This window comes from Cygnus olor, chromosome 3 (assembly GCF_009769625.2).
Source record: "Cygnus olor isolate bCygOlo1 chromosome 3, bCygOlo1.pri.v2, whole genome shotgun sequence".
Classification (NCBI taxonomy): Eukaryota; Metazoa; Chordata; class Aves; order Anseriformes; family Anatidae; genus Cygnus; species Cygnus olor.
In genome coordinates this window covers 39,498,693-39,514,863 of record NC_049171.1, presented here as the reverse complement: position 1 = coordinate 39,514,863, position 16,171 = coordinate 39,498,693, and the positions used below count along the sequence as shown (strand labels likewise).

At 42.8% G+C, this 16,171-nt stretch overlaps 1 long non-coding RNA gene across 1 annotated transcript in view; it reads left to right on the top strand.

Annotated features, from left to right (window-relative positions):
* LOC121066802 overlaps nt 1–16,171 on the top strand; it is a 109,073-nt gene that overhangs the window by 83,086 nt on the left and 9,816 nt on the right. Inside the window, exon 3 of the long non-coding RNA XR_005817963.1 lies at nt 1,832–1,940. This is a non-coding gene — a long non-coding RNA (uncharacterized LOC121066802). The remainder of the gene's footprint in view (nt 1–1,831; nt 1,941–16,171) is intronic.

The window sequence follows — 16,171 nt, the reverse complement described above, 5'->3', positions numbered from 1 at the left end:
GTTACTATCTTGAGTACACGGAAATCGAATTGGACCTCGTCTGATGAACACCACTGCTTTTTTTTTTTCTTATAGAGCAATACAGAAGAATTGAGAAATAAATGCGTTCACTTAAGATAACATTGTGTGACAGCTGAGAACAATTAAAACTCTTACTTGCAGCTATATTTTTTTTTCCTTTCTACAGTAGGTGGGTGGTGTCTGCAGCTCTGAGTAGCTGGGTATTTGTCACGGGTCTGATCTTATCGTTCACATGGGAAGAACAACTGTCGTGCAGGGTTATTTATTTTACAGCCTTTTCTCCTGGTTTTGCACAACACACAGATCTTGGTAGATGAGAAAGGATATTTTTTTCTTACTAGAGTCTTTTTAGCAATAAACACACGCCTAACTGTAAGAGAAAAAAGTTTCACAACCTAGCTTGTTTTGTGAAGCCCAAACATTTGTGAAGCTTACAAACCCTCAAACTTTGCATAATGTGCCCATCCCTGATCTCAAACATGAGGTGGCAGAAGAGGGAAGTGTTACTTTTTTTAACCAACAACTTATGACTGTGTCAACACATGACAATTTGTCAAAGCTTTCTGTAGTGGTGCTGTAAATTAATTTTTAGCATCAGTTGTGAGTGGTAAACACTTTGTGCGGTGTGAACAGCTCTTAGTACAGTGTGAGTTGTCAGCAGCTTGCTATCTACCCTGAAAGAAAAAAAAAAATGAAGGAGGGAAGGATGAAAACTCATTTACTAGTACAAAATGGATCTGAGTCTGCAAAAATTAGACATGTAGTGGTATTTTTTTCTTCTTCCATACCAGTCAGCTCAACGTTGAAATTTGGTGCTTGCTTTTTCCACTGATAAGAACCTGCCTTCCAGTCTGTGGTCTGGGAAGTCACAGCTTTCCATCCTGTGCATGGAAATAGTGCCTGATAGTGAACAGGTTTCTCTGTTCTCTAGGTGGCTGGATAAAGTCAAGCCCTTTCTTTGCTTTTGGGTTTTGCTTTTGTTTGCTTGCTTTAAAAGTAGAACGTGGCCTGAAAATGTGAGTGTGCTCCTTTGCCAAGAAGTCTCGTATAAGCGACATAAAATACTTGGAAAAAAGATGGCAGCCCAAAGAGAAGTAACAGGGGCTGAGCTCCATCTCTTCCTTGGCTGTCGCCGTGCTGTTTCTCCTTGCCCATCCCAGCCGTTGTGGCAGAGTTCGCAGTGATGGTTCACACAATAGGAGTTGACGTGATGGAAGAAAATGATTTGGTACGAAAAGTCAGGGAATATGTATTGTGGAAAACAACTTTTCAGATACAAACCTATTTTAATCTGTCACTGTAACAGAACAAGCAGTAATAACCTCCCAGCCTAACAATGACTGTTAAGTTGAACATTAATTCGTTCAGTCATTGAATTGCTAACATGTCTAAAACTTACAAGTGAACACCCACTCAAGAGAGAAAAAGAAGTTGGTGCCTGGAGTTCTTGGCCCTGCTGAAATCACCTAGGTTTTTGACACTAACGCCAGTATTTCATTTTGCGTTTCCTGAGAATGCTTCAAGTAGAACTAGATGAGAAAAACAGCTGCGCCAGGTTGTTCACTGCTTTGATACGTTCAGCATGTTTTTGTTCTCAAAGCATGGTTGCTCTCAGCTCCAGCCTCCTAGGTCGGCTTTGACTGTGCTTTGGTGCTTGTTCCTGTAAATGGACAACACACTTGAAGCTTGGCATGAGAATTTCATATAGTCCTGCTAAAGCTGGTTTTAACCTGATTATGGTTTTAGAAAGAAAAACGACTTTATTTGCGTATTTGCTCACAAAGAATTTTGGTTTTATTTCCTTTTCCAGATATAACTGTAGGTGCTTCTTGTATGAAAGAGCTGAGCCACACCATCCAGTAAACTGTCTAAAGCAGCAGTTGGCTTGCTTGGAAATCACTTCCAGAACTGTGTTGTAAGTAAGTATTTTTGCAAAAGCAGCATAGAATGGTTTCTTTATTTTGGGGGCATTTTCTGGATGTTTTGACTGTTGCTTATAATTTCATAATTTTACTAATATCTACTAGACAGTAGCAGTGCCCATGAGAACATGAGCTTCAGACTGCCATGCCTGAAGCATTTATCGAAAATCCTTTAAAGGCTTTTTGGTGACTTGCTTTAAAACTCCACAGCACAGTACCTAAACATTTCCAAGAATAGACAGCTACTTGTAAGTCTAGAAACAAATCTGGCAAAGTACATATTGATCTATTTTGTCATTTGCCAGTGCAGTATTTCACTCTGTGGCATACATGGTTTTTTTAGTGTTCAACCCTGCCCGCATTTGTGTGCTTCAGCATTTTAGCTTTGGGGCATAAACTGTGATCTGCCTACCTGAATTCAAGATACGTCATGGATAGGTGCCCTTACTGATCTGAAAAGAGCACTGGGTTGTGTCTACCAACATGCTGTGGGTATGGGTAGGGAACCTCAGTGTACTGTGAATGGCAGTGAATTTGGTCATCTGTCTGTCTCAGTGATGACCATATGTCAATGAAAAGACCCAATTTCAGATTAAAAGCCGTTTGCATTGAGTGCATCTGCATGTCATTGAGAACACATTTACTCTTAAAGTTAGTAACATCATCCTAGAAAACTTCAAGAAGTACACAAGAAAACCTCATCGTGCCCTTTTATACAGTTACTTTTGAAAGTATAATCCATTTAGGTGTGTTTGTGACATGAAATTTTACACCTATTTTATTTCTTTTTATATTGCCTTTGTTTTTCTGCTGCTGATGATGCAGGTTATCATGATATGAGAGGTATTTATGACTTAGGTGTACTTCCCTTGAAATGGCCTCTGATAGTACAGGCACTTCAGAGAAAAAGGGCAGGAACATTAATGATTCAGGGCTCAAGTCACTTACAGTTAAGGACATTATACAGGTTGCTCAAACTGCTTAGCACCTTGGAAAATATTCCCTACAGGTTACATTTGCTTTACATAAACCTGTTTAAAATGAAAAAAAAAAAAGTGCTAATTCCAACATTGAGTCCTTGAAACCGAATGGTAAAGCAATTGAGAGCTTTTTTTGGAATAGGTTTGTTTCTGGATTTCTGTTCACCGTAGTCAGCTGGCACACCTGGATCACTCTCCAGGTGAGGTTGTGCATGACAAAAATCCTTGACTCAGTTCTGCCAGGTACCCTGACTGCCATTTCATCATCAATTCCTACCGGGCCACTGCTTGGCTTGATTCAACATGGGTGGACGTGAACAAGAGTTAGAAAGGGCATGGTTGCTGCTAGTGGTGGGACACCTCTACTGTGCCTAGTGGACAGTTAGTCAGGGAGTTGCTTGGGGAAAATTCTGTAGAAATTTAGAAGACAGAAAGTTTGGTTTTGGCTGGCATTCTGCCTGTACGTGGTCTGTCTGCTTCTGGAATGTAAGCCCCAACCCAAGCTGGTGGTGTTTCCAGCAGGGGAGGCAGGTGTCACCTCTGGGTGGCACCTCTGGGTGTCACAAGAGCTTCTGGTCTTCTCCGACATGGTGGCACGGCACTTCCCAGCAGGAAGTCCCGCTGCGACCAGGCCCTGGGGAGGCACTGCCCTAGAGCTGTCTGTCAGTGGCGTGGCCATTTTGAGGGTAGCCTCATTTTATTGCTGTTATCACTGTATTTTCTTTCATCGTGTGTCACGGTGTTTGAATCCCTGTGGCACCAGGAGCTGAAGCTGTGCGTTTATTTAATTTACCCTGAGGTAGTCGCTGCTTGCTTCATAGACCGGGTTCAGACCTGGTGTCCCAGGGCGCATGCTACTGAGGTAGTTGTGCAGTCTCAGTTATACCAGGTCACTGAAGGATTCCCTACTCCACTGTGGCTTTCTGCCTCATGTCCTTCAAATTCAACCACTTTAGTCTGTTTAATGGTGCCAGAAGGCCATGTATTGTCTCTCTGTGAAGCCTCAAACAGCAGATGCATGCTTTTAAATAGTTAAAAAAATGTTAATTATGATTCAGAAATAGTTTTTCCCCATCTATTAAGTAATATCAAGCACTGAATTTTTCAATCAGTAATTGTTTTTCCAGCTGCTGAGTAGGACTAAGTATTAAATATTTTTAGAGGGTTATTTTTGCAGCTGCTCAGCTGCTTTAAGCATAAAAGTCTTAGGTTATTTTGTAGGGCTTGTCAGCCTTGGGCGCATAATGGGCAAAAGGTAATGACACTCTGTGGTGGAAGTGGAATGATGACATTCTTCTGATGCACCTTGGTTAGTTGTAGATAGTTTGGGCTGCATCCACATGAGGTGAAAATAGCATTCTGGGCACTTTTGAAAGTTCATGGTTTTGCAGCATTTTCTCACAAATGTCTGTCGTCTTTTTTTCTTTCTTACTATGTGGGTTATTACACACAAGTGGAAATTTGATATTTTTTTCTTCTCCATATCTTGAAACTTCTTGTGTTTCACCCAGTGTGAATTATTTCATGAAATAAGGGTTTGACTTGTTGCAAATACTATAATACCACTGAATTTTGTCTTAGAAATGTATGTTATGTGCCTTTCACTAGAAGATCTTTAGAGGTTTTCAAATATCAATTAAACAATAGGTCACGATGACAATGGAAGAGACACTGTTCTCACCCATCAGAGAGACTAGTTAGCTGCAGTACCCTGACTGTAAGTACACTGCTCACATGTACACAGTGATTCATTAGCCTAACAGTTAAAACATTCTAGGCAGTCTCATGCGTTGGCTTACTGGTAGCTTTTCTTCAGCTGATTGCTCATTTTGATGTAACTCCTAGCAGCATTGGAGCATTTACTTGGGAACTTACCTTTTTTGTGCATCTCCTTGCTCTGGTTTTCCCACCAGGTCTGGGCTGTTGCCTCACAACACTGCTGTTCCCAGTACGCATTTGCTGTAATTCTTTGAAACTGTGAATAAGAAACCTCCTTTTGAAAATCACTGATACATTTTGATCAAGCCATAATTATGAGCACAGAGTGCACAAACAAAGGACACTGAATGCTGAGACCTAGAGAGAGGCCGATGTTGGTAGGGGAGAAAACCAAATAGTGAAGGTTAAATTCTGTTTAATGTTCACTTGTGGGTTTTTTAAAGCCAAAATAAAAAGAAGCAGAATAAAAAGCTTCCACAAAGCAGAAGTGTGAGTGAAATGAAACGTAGTGGCTAGACAAATGAAAAAAACACATTAATTAAAAAACACACCAAACTTAAATTTCAAAGCCCTGGTAGAAAAGGTGGTCTGTTGGCCACCCAGCTTGGACGGGGCACCCAACTGGAACTCATGGTCTGGGTTCAGTTCCCCGCCTCAGTCACAGGTTTCCTGTGTGTTCTCAGGCAACCTCCTTCATCTGCCCCATGACCAACTTCCTCATTTTTAAAACAGAGATCATCCTCCTCCCTTCCAGAGGTGTGTCAGGAAGGTGAAGCCTACTGGTGCTTCTGAAAGACGTGGATGTTGCAATGGGGAGAGCCAGCCTGGGGACTTGCGTGAGTGGGATGAGCTTCCTCACAGAGAAGAACTACCCATGCTTTTTGCATTTCGTTTGTTTAGGAGTAGAGAAATTGATTTCCAGATCTAGGAAGGTGTTGTTTGCTTTTTTTTCCCCTTTTTTGGGTCTTTCAGATCTGTTTCTCATGTAGTTTGGCTCTCCCTGTGCAGCGGCAGGCAGTTGGAATATTCCCTGTCTCTCGCCTTTCTCCTCACGGTCTGCCTCTTCATAGTTTGAGTCATTCCTATCTACTTGACACACACGACCCACACAAACCCAACTGGATCATAAACGCAGCTTCTGTCATCTCCTGAATTACACAGAGATCTCTTGACATTTAAATATGGTTGTGTGTAAGAAAGAAACTGGAGAACACTTGAGCCTGTTCAGGAGGTTACCAGAGGTGACACTACTCAGTTGATGAAGGCAGTACAAGGGAGCTGGCCATCACCTTCTTGGCCACCTTGCAAGGTGTACGTTGTACCTGCTGAGGGTGTCCCATGAGCCCAGCACTACGTTTGGCCTTCAGTCCCTCTGCTCCTCCACTCAGCCCCTGATAGGCAATATTCATTTAAGAGATTTTGATATGAATCTCACATGGTGCCGATACTAATTCTGAGTAAGGAATCAGAAATGACAAGTCACATGCCTTTTGATGTGTCCTTTTTATCTCTTGTGGGTTGATAGTTAAACTTTTCTCAGCATTTACAGGAATTATTTCTCTGGGAAGAGGGCGTGGAGCCCTGTACGCTGTTTTTCTTCTCCACTTACTAATGCTCTTTTCCAGCCATTGATGAGATCTTGAAAGTACACATAGGTTCACATTCAGACCATGTTCACTTTTTGTTTTCTCTTTACTTCTGCTACAACAGCTCTTTCTGTTTCCTGTGCTCCCACCCTCTTACTGCCTTCCCATTTTTTTTTTATTTGGCCCTGTTTTCTTAAAGCTTCCTTTGACCTGATCCTCACCTTTCTCCGAGTGGCCAGGGCTAATAAGAGATCCTCCTCCTCACTGGGACCTGCGTTGTCCTCCCATCCCTGCTATATTTCAGTCTTTCTGTGGCCACAGAAACATCTCCCCTGCCTTCCTGTCAGACCCATACTCACCCAGACGTCTTTCTGCCACCAGTTTTCTCTATCCTGGTCCTTTCACGAGAAGTTTCTTCCCTGTCATGACTTGCATCAGGTAGGATGCAGAAGTGGCACAAGGTGTGCTCTTCCCTCCTCCATCTCCCAGGTCCTCCCTTCTCCACTTGTTCCTTACTCCGGAATGGCAGTCAGTCTTTGTCTTGGGCAAGTTGCATCGTCTTCAGCTGTCGTCAAGTTGCTTTCCTGTTTGTTTTCCTCACCATTTCACTGCACCTAGTTTTCCCTGTCTTGTGGAGAGACCCATGAACAACCCTGTTGATTTTGGTTGAGACACTCCCATTTTAGATGAATAAAGAACCAGCTCAGGGTTGGCTGCTGCATCTAACCTAAGCCTCTGAGTGCGAGGATCTTCAATTACAGGAAAAGTGATGTCTTGTCTCTTCTGAGACTGGTTAGCTCAGAGTCCCCAACCCCAAGAGAACATGGCCCTGTTTGAGACGTGGTGGTGCTGTCACTGGATGTCCCCTCTCTGCCTGTCGTGCTCCAGATGGTAAGCCCAGGAATTTGGTCTGCTCGCAGTTCGGGAAGACTGGTGCCTGAAAGTAAGGCAAAATGCTTAGTTGTCCACTGCTGTTTCAACACCATGCCCAAGCGGCAAGTAACTAGTTGCTGAACTAATATGGTCTTATACCGAAGAAGTGATTTCCCTCCTGCAAATCAGGAAGCCTGCCATTTAACACCCTGTAATTGACTTCAGCTGTAAGATTCAGTATACTTATCTAGGATTACGGTTCAATAAAATCTGATTGTGCCTAGAGCAAAAGGACTTGTAGAAACACCTAGGGACTGTCGTCCGTCTTTCCTGCAGACAAGCTAAATTGCACATCTTCTGATCTTTCTGGTTTGGGTTACACTGCTGCTTGACCCGCTCAGCCTGGTGGCGCGTTGGCAGGAGCAGCGTCCAGTGGCACCGTTTCAGGCGGGGATGGAGCCAAGTGGCTGACATGTTGCATAGCGTTCTTAGCTCAGTTTTACATGACTAACTCTCTCATTTCAGCGTGCCGTCCCGGTGTCGGGGTGGGGGAACGGGAAGTAAATTCTGTCTGGTTTCATTATGATGGTGATGATCATACAATCCACAATGTATGTGAGATTAAAAGCCCTGTAACCTTACAGACCAAATTGTGCACAAAGAGCAAAACCTGAAATGAGTTCAGCATGTAAACATCCTTTTGTCTTGTCTCGCCCAGTGTAGAAATAAATACGGGAAAACAAATATTTATTCAGAACTTCCTCTCACTACCAAGTAGGAAGCTTTGTTGGGTCAATTTCTGCAGAGAAATATTCACCAGCCATCATGCATTGGCTTTTATGACCGTGTGCTATAATTGCAGAGAGAGCCTTTTTGCCCAAGTATTCATTAATGAATTTTTCATTAGCCACTCTGAACAAATGGGAAAGCATTTGATTTAATTTTTCTCTTGCAGATCTTCAGGGAAAAGCAGACTTTTTCAGTGCAACAAGGACACTGGCACAGGTAATTAGTAATTTGGGATGATGGCCGAGCAGATAGTATGCCAAGTATCCTTGTCACACGCTGAGAACGCAAGCATTGTTATTCTCTCTTCCCGGAGATGTGTCCCAAAGCACAGCACTTGATCCAATCATGATCTTATGTTATTAGGAGTTCTTACCTACCACCATGCTGCTTTTCTCAGTTATTTCTGCCAAGATTACACTGTTGCAAGCAGGAGAGGAAAAATATGCTTTCAGACCCAAATAATTGATATTGTTGGTTCTGGCATACCAACTTTGTATGCAATAAAATATATAACATCGCTTGGTGCAGCATTTGCTGTACTAGTCATTCTTTATGCAACTGCCTATTTTTAACAAAATTTCAAACAAATGCCAGGGCTACAGATAGTAATAAAACAAGATAATCAAGGCAGAATGGGCAGGCTTTGTGATATGAGTCAGAAAAAAAAATCTCCCAAAGCCATGAGAATTGGAAAGAGAGGCTCTTTTACATGGCAAAGTTAAGTTATAGTTGCTGGGAGCAGAGAACATTTTCATTACAGGAATGAGCTGTGAGTGTGGCTCATGCCCAAGATCCCTGGAGCAGACATAGCCAGAGTTGAAGAGCAGAGAAGGGAGCTTGGAGCTTGCAAAAAGAATTATTCTGTGTAGTGGTTATGGAATTGGCTTTGATTCTGGATTAGCGCATGTTGGTTCATACTGCTTCTTGGAGTGATAAGATTTAACTGGGATGGTGAATATACTGATACTAAGCTTTCGTTTTCAGAGGGCATGAAACTGGAGAAAAAAATAAATGTAGTGTCCAAGTTTTCTGTTTGAGTTAAGCTGATAGAGAGAACTAGACAGATATTTAACATACGGTATTTGCTAATTTAGTTACCTTTCTTTTTGAAGCTTTGACTTCTGTTTTGCCTTGTCTCCCCCTGCCTTTTTTTTTTTTTCACCCTGACATTCAGGAGATGGTGCAAAATGAACTGAAAAGCTACCATGGCAGATACAAGTGACGCTTCAAACTTTGCCCATTTAGCTTGTGTCAAAACACTAGTGCAGGTTTGTACGCTACCTACTGGCATGTAGTGCCAGACGACGAATGTTTTGTTAGTATTGGCAGTGCTCTCCTGAAGCTAAATAAGATTCTTTCCCTGGCTTGCTTGAGAGTGCAAAGTGCTTTTAATTCCCATTCAGTCTTTCACTGCTTCCTCCGAGTATTGCCACCCTTGTACCTTGGAATGATAAAACTTCAAAGAGTTGATAAAAGTTGTGGTTGAAAGCTTGTGTAATTCTAGGTCAGACAGATAAAAACAGTGCTAGCTAAGTGCAGTCTTCTCAAATCTTGCCAATATAGTATGTCTCCTCACGTTTTGGGAGTGTGTGTTTCTATTTCTTTCTGAAGTAGCTGATGCAGGTGAAAGTGTTGTTCAGAAGAATACGAGATTCTCCAAATATGTTGCAAAGTTGATGATACTCCTTGATTTCTGTACTGAATACGGCTAAAACTATATGCTTATCGACATCATTTCTAAATCACAGTTGATATTGTGTCTTGTTTAGTATTCTCATAGTTTTGTTTCATAAATGTAGCTATGCAGTAATTTCTTAGCTCAAAAGAGCTGTGTAAATTGCTTGCATTAAGATTATTTTGTCATTGAAAAGCAAGACTTCTATTTAAATACACTTCTGCCCCATTCAAAGGAGATAGAGTACAATATTTTGCAAATATTGTTAGTTTCAAGTCCAACTATATACCACAGTTAGGGAAATAAAATCTAACATCATCTCCAGCCAGTCAACCATTTTATTTTCCCTTTTTACCAATTTGTTTCATCATTTTTTCTCCAGCACAACTTTGCATTTTTCCATCTTCTTGTTTTAAAATCCACCATTGTATTATTCTCAGTACTCTTTGTTTAGGTGGGTCCCCCTCCATCTTCTCCAAAGTATATTGAGGTTCTCCCATTTCCATGCCTTGTTTTTAAGAATCAGTAGCATGCTCTGTAATCCGTGAGATACTGGGCTGGCCCATATCAGCTTTTATAGCTGATAAAAGCGGAAAGTTGTGCTCTAGCAGTGCTGTTGATGTGTTCCAGCTGCTGTTGGGCACTCAGTCTACTGCACCAGGCTGGAGTTACCGCGGGGCAAAGCACAAAAATTGGGCATCATGTCAGCTCCATAGAACTGGTGGTTTCAGTCTACAGAGGCTAATATAGACATGGCCATTCATTTATCACCTATCCAAGGATATATTTCTAATAAGATCATGCGTCTGCTGTTAATTTTTTCAAATAAAGCAGTCCCCATAATCTAAAATTACTGGTCCATTTAACAGGGGTCTGTGTTTAGTTGCAGACGTAACACCTGATTGGTACCCAGTGAGCCTCATGCTCCTGCCCCAGTTGTTTCTTCTCCATTTTCATGCTGATGGTGTAGCCTAATCCTGTGTTTTGTTTTGTTTGTTAGTTTGTTTGGTTTTTTTGAAATCTCACGCCTGTTTCTCCAGTTGGTTTCTTTGTTGTTTTTTGTTGTTGTTGTTTCTGATGATTTTGCTGTTCCAGGGCAGATTAAATGGCAGTGACACACAGTATGGCTGTCTAGCATCATCCGTATCCTGGTAGAAGCAACCACCCAGTTTTATGTCACCTTTTCTTTAGAAAACACCACTAGAGGCAGTTGCGGTCTCACTTGATCTTTGCCTGTTTAGAAGATGCAAAAATAAATAATAATTAATGGACTATTTTGGGGAGGTGTGATCTGAGGAATGCAGACACACGAGAGTGTTTGTTTGCTGGAAGCATCAGAAGGGGAATCACCCTGTTATCCAAGTACCCGTGTCTGAAACTTCATTGCACCTTGATTCTTCTCATATCTGTCTCTTCCTATAAGATACCACATTTCAGAAAAGTGCAGGGAGAGGGGAAAAGAGAAGCTCTTAAATTCCCAGGACTTTCTTTTGGGGGAGAAATCCCACAGGGAAAGGAAGGAACTATTCTAATCATCTTCGCAGCATTTAATGCCAAGAAAATGCAGTAAAATTGGTGCTTCCACTGAGAGTTGGCAGCGTATTCTTTCCGTAACAAGACCTGTTTTTGGTTTCTTTGTAGTACAGTCTGTTTCAGACTGTACCGAGTTGACTGGAGAGAGTGAAATCTGTTTTTGACAGATGTTTCCCGTGATCTGGCAAACGTAAACACTTCTGCAAGATGACAGGCAGCTTGTTTACATAGGAAATCTATTAAAAAAAAAAAAAAAGAAAACAACAACAAAAAAAACACAAACACAAAGCAACATTCGGATCAGTCATTCTGATCAAGGCAGTGTCAATTATTAGGCTATAAAGGGAACTGATGACTCAACTTAGGCACAACACTGCAGCGGTCTCCGATTTTCGGTTTCATAACAGATTCTTTTCAGGAATGATTTTCATTCATACCTGATGTTCAAACATGTTTCTGGAAGCGTGTGTCATTTTGTGATCACAATCCCAGAGACCAGCGTCAACGTGTGCTGAGTGTTCGTGCGGAGCGGAGGACGCGTCCCCGTGCCTCGCTGGGATGTCGGTCGCCCGCTGGGAGAGGGCTTCCCTGACCGATCGCATCGTACACCAGGACCGTAGCCACACACAGCCAGGTTGTCAGTCACCACATTACGTTCATAGATCCGTGCACATCAATAAAATTGAAAAGAACTTTGATTCAGAAAGCAAAATATTTTGATCAGATCCCGTGCTTAGTAATTCCAGCAAGTGCACTTGTTAAAGTGGGTGACTCAGAAATTGAAATGCAAAGCATTTCTCTGAACGGTGGCCGGAAATTAGCTCTGAAAACTGAAACAAAGCCCAGACCGCAGTTTTATCTATTTACTTATTAATTTTAGATATGCGAAAATCCCTTTGTCTTTGGGAGACATTTTGATTCCTTTCTTGTAGTGTCTGCCATCAGGATCCTTAGGCTGTATGATCAACCATGTCAGGACTGCCTGACATGTCTATTTTTTGGTTTAAAACTATGAGTTCCCCGTGAATGGTTTCATTGCCTGTAGTGCTGTCTGATTCTGTCACGGCATTCAGTATAAGTTGGTAGAAGTATTAGGTAGGACAGGATGTTGGAATATTTGAGGCCATGTGTTATTAAGGAAGAAATCCACACTAGTGGAATTGGATGGAGCAACTCAGCTTCTTATTGCCTAATGCATAAGTTATATATGCAGCATACGGGGGTATCTCCCTTCTCCAACATGAATAAATCGAAATGTTTCCATCAGTCAAATGCTGCCCTGTCTTCTGCACAGCTGGTTGCATTTTGGTGCTGAATACTCACCCCATTAGCACTGAGAGGCAGCGGTGCTGCCAGCCCCTCAGTTTTCCAGGACATACCCCTCTGTACCTCCCCACAGACAGCGCAGAGGGGTCACTGTCAGCATTGTGGTGTTAATACAGGTTGCCTTGCTGAAAAAAAAAAAAAACAAAAAAAAAAACATTAAAAATCAGTGTATTGGGTTATGGATATCCCAAGAGCATGAGAGCATGAAGAAGGGAGAGCTGTGCTTATACCATTGTAAGTACGGAGCCAGTATTTGCATTCTGGTTCTCATTCTGCATCTCAAATGTTGCTTCTTTCTACTCTGCCAGCATCTGGGCACCTACTGCTCGTCCTTGAGAGCGAGTCTGGATGCTCTGGACGCACTGTGTGGCCTTAGATAACGTAGGGGCTGTTTCCCTGGCTGCTGTTACGTGTTCTGAGGCTCTCAAATGAAAATCACAGCGGAGGAGGACAAAGTGATATATGTGTTTAAGGGACTTGCAATTCCCATGGCAAGGCTGGTGAAATAGTGTTCATTTCAAAGAGAAGACAGTCTGGGTGATTTTTCTTAATTACTGTTTACCTAAATAAATAAATAATGCATATTCATGGCTTCAGCTAAAGTAACTTGTGTTGAATTGTTTACCTCTCCAGAGGATAATTATTAGGGTGGGGTGGGGGGTGTAGCAATTAATAATAAAACATTTAGACGAGATTACAGAATGTTCTGATTAGAATAGTAAACATTATGCTAGAAATAAAAGCAAATACATGCAACTGTCTTGAATTGAGGAAAAAAAACACACCACACTGTTATCCAAAGAAACCTGCTGAGCAGCAGCAGTTCAATTGAAGGGGCTGTTGTCTTGGAGCTATTCTACATCACAAGGAGGTTGTTTCAGTGTAAAGTTAGATTCATTGGGAGATTTTTCCTCAATTCCCATCTGGAAAAAAAATGACACGAATACTGGCATTCACACAGATTTGTGTGGCAGCTGTAATACCCATCAGCAGTGCTTTGAGTGCGTTGTGCGTTGATCCTTAAACCCAGTGACAGAGAGTGTTTCAGCCGTTTATATCAGTAGTAAACAAAACCTTTGTTTGTGTTGTGAGCCTCCCCCTTCCCCCTTTGTACAGTTCTTTGAATGAAATTCTTTGCTCAGCTGAGAGTTTTAAATTTGGACCCATCTTTTCATGTCTTTTGGCTATGGTTCCTTATCTAAATAATCAGCTCAAAGAGAGCCAGTGATATGTTGAAAGAAAACTGTGGCAGCTGCATACCATTAGGCTGAGGGATTGAAAGAAAAAAAAAAAAAAAGATAATTGTAGTTTAACGCAGTAAATACAGACCGGTCTGCCGGTTTAACATATGGTAGCAAGAGAACCAAGCCTTGCACAGGAGAGCTGTTGCTCAATCCCATGCAGGTGAAGCTTGTGGGCATGGTGGAGCTGGTCTGCCCCGTAGCCTTACCGGTCTCCAGCTCTTCTGAACCAGCAAAGGAGCGTGACCAAGCAGTGTGGTGTATCTGCAAAGGGTTGGGGGGAAAAAATGAGTGAAGAAGATGGGCAGGAAGGAGATCATGATGCAGAAGGGGTGGGCTGTCCCTGCTCTGCTACGTCTCTCACAGCCAGTCTTAGAGGAGCAAGTCACTGTCCTCTCCGTTCCCTTCTCTAACATGGGCCCCACAGGGAAGTCTTTTGGGGATGAATGCTCCCAGACCTCCTCTGGACCAAGCTGGTTCCTTTGGAGGTAGTGTCAGGAGTGCCTGGGGTGCTCACCGGCAAGTAGCTGCCAGCACAGCTGCCCCTGGATATCCTCTCATCTAGAAACCGAAAAGAGGATCTTCTTCAACTGGAAGTAGGGTCTGACAGAGAAGCGGTGGAGTTTTCCCTCATGTCTGCCATTAGTGGAAGTGCCTGGCTACACTCTGAAGCAAAACAAGATGTCGAGGAACGAAAGCTGGTAGAGGGGTGCGACAGGTTGCCTCATCCCCACCAGAGGTGGCGCGAAGGCCCTGGTGACTTTGGTCCTTGTGAGGCCCTTCCGCACCGTCTTCTGGCTCATGAATTTCCTCATGCATGCCTGCTTTTTCTGCTGTGGTGGGTTGACCTTTACCCTGACCAACCTGCCTGCTCTGCAGTGTCCATGACCGTGCCCACCCCAGAGACCAGGATGTTAATGGTGGGATGAGGTCCTCTGTCTGCATCCTCTTAATCCACATCCTACATGGCAGAGGAGCCAGCATTGTAAGTGTAGTTCATTTTCCCTGCTGAAAGCCCATTTCTGTGTCCCCCACGAAAGAATTTCTGTGGAGCAGAAATACCCACCTTCACTGAAACTTTTTTTTTTTTTTTTTTTTCTAACATGGCTGGGAGTTTTGGCTTTGCATCTCCTGGCAAAGCCAGCAGCAGCCAAAACCTCAGGCGGTGCTTTGGGCACTGAGGAGGTGGCGCACCGCTGGTGCTACGTGTGCCATGTGCGTGGCACAGTAAACCTGATATCAACTTGCAACCAATTATCTGGGTATAAAAATTCCCCTGCTCATCGTTTTGCCGTTAGAGACTCACTGGTAAGATTTATGACTCTGGCGAACATGAAATACCATTTCCTTTTTCTCAGCATTACTGTGCATGGCCTTGCTGGCTTTTCTTGTTAAACAGACTTGAGTTCACACGAGAGGGAATGTATTTTTGAACCTCTTTCCCATATGATTCTGCCTTTCTCCTTTCTGTTTGTAACGGCAAGCGAAAATAACCCACAAAACATTTTAATTCCTTTCGACTTTCCCCTGCTTGATGTGAACATGAAGATGGGGAAGCTAAGAGGCAGGCCCTTGATGTGAGGCACCACATCGTCCTGTTCTCCATCTAACGTCTTCCACAGGCGCATGGAGACGTGCCTTCATCAGCACAGGGGTGTGTGAGGTGCTTGTGGCCCACTCTGCATGCTGCAGCCCGTTTTGCTTCTGGTTCCCTCCACAGGAGAAGGAAAAGCAGTATTTGGCCTCTGCTTGGTGGGGTTGGTGACCTGAAAGGGAGGTGGGTTCCTGGAGGAATCCAAGCTCAATAAACCAAGCTCTCTTTCGGCTTTTTGTAGCACCTGTCTTCTCACATGAAGTGGTCACTGCTGGAGCTTGAAAACTGGGCACCTTCTACCTGACAGTTTGATGTGCAGTTGTTTTGTTCAGCATTTCCATGAGCTAAAATATAATTCCTTCACTCCATACGATACTGTGCGGGACCAGATGTACATCTTGGAGAAAGGCTCTCCTTATTTCTCCTGACCTCGCATTAAGTACATCTGTCTTCATTTCACTCCCTAATGGGTTCAGACCACCTCCTGAACCTTCTGAGTTGACATACGCTCCTCTGACTTCACCTGAAAATCAGTTTGCCTGAAGTTGTGAGCTGGTGGTTTTTTTTCCTGAGTACAAAGAGAAAAGGAAGCAATGTTGAGCTGCTGCCATGTTTCCCAGTCACAGTCAGACATAGTTATTTTTGTATTAGAGCTCAGAGGAAAACCGGTGGAGATGCCAGATAAACCCTCCCAAAAAAAACATTTGTGTTAATACTTAAATATTGTTCATCTTTCACAGCGTTTACTTATCTGTTTCCCACATGGTGAACCTTATGGGGAGTTTTTGTGGTTGACTGTGGCCCGTTCTTTCATTCTGCATGTTAACTGTTTTCTCATTTTGCATTTTTAAAAAGAAATTAGCAGTAAAAGTCTGACTGTGATAATTGTTCAGAGCACTGAGCGGGAGCATC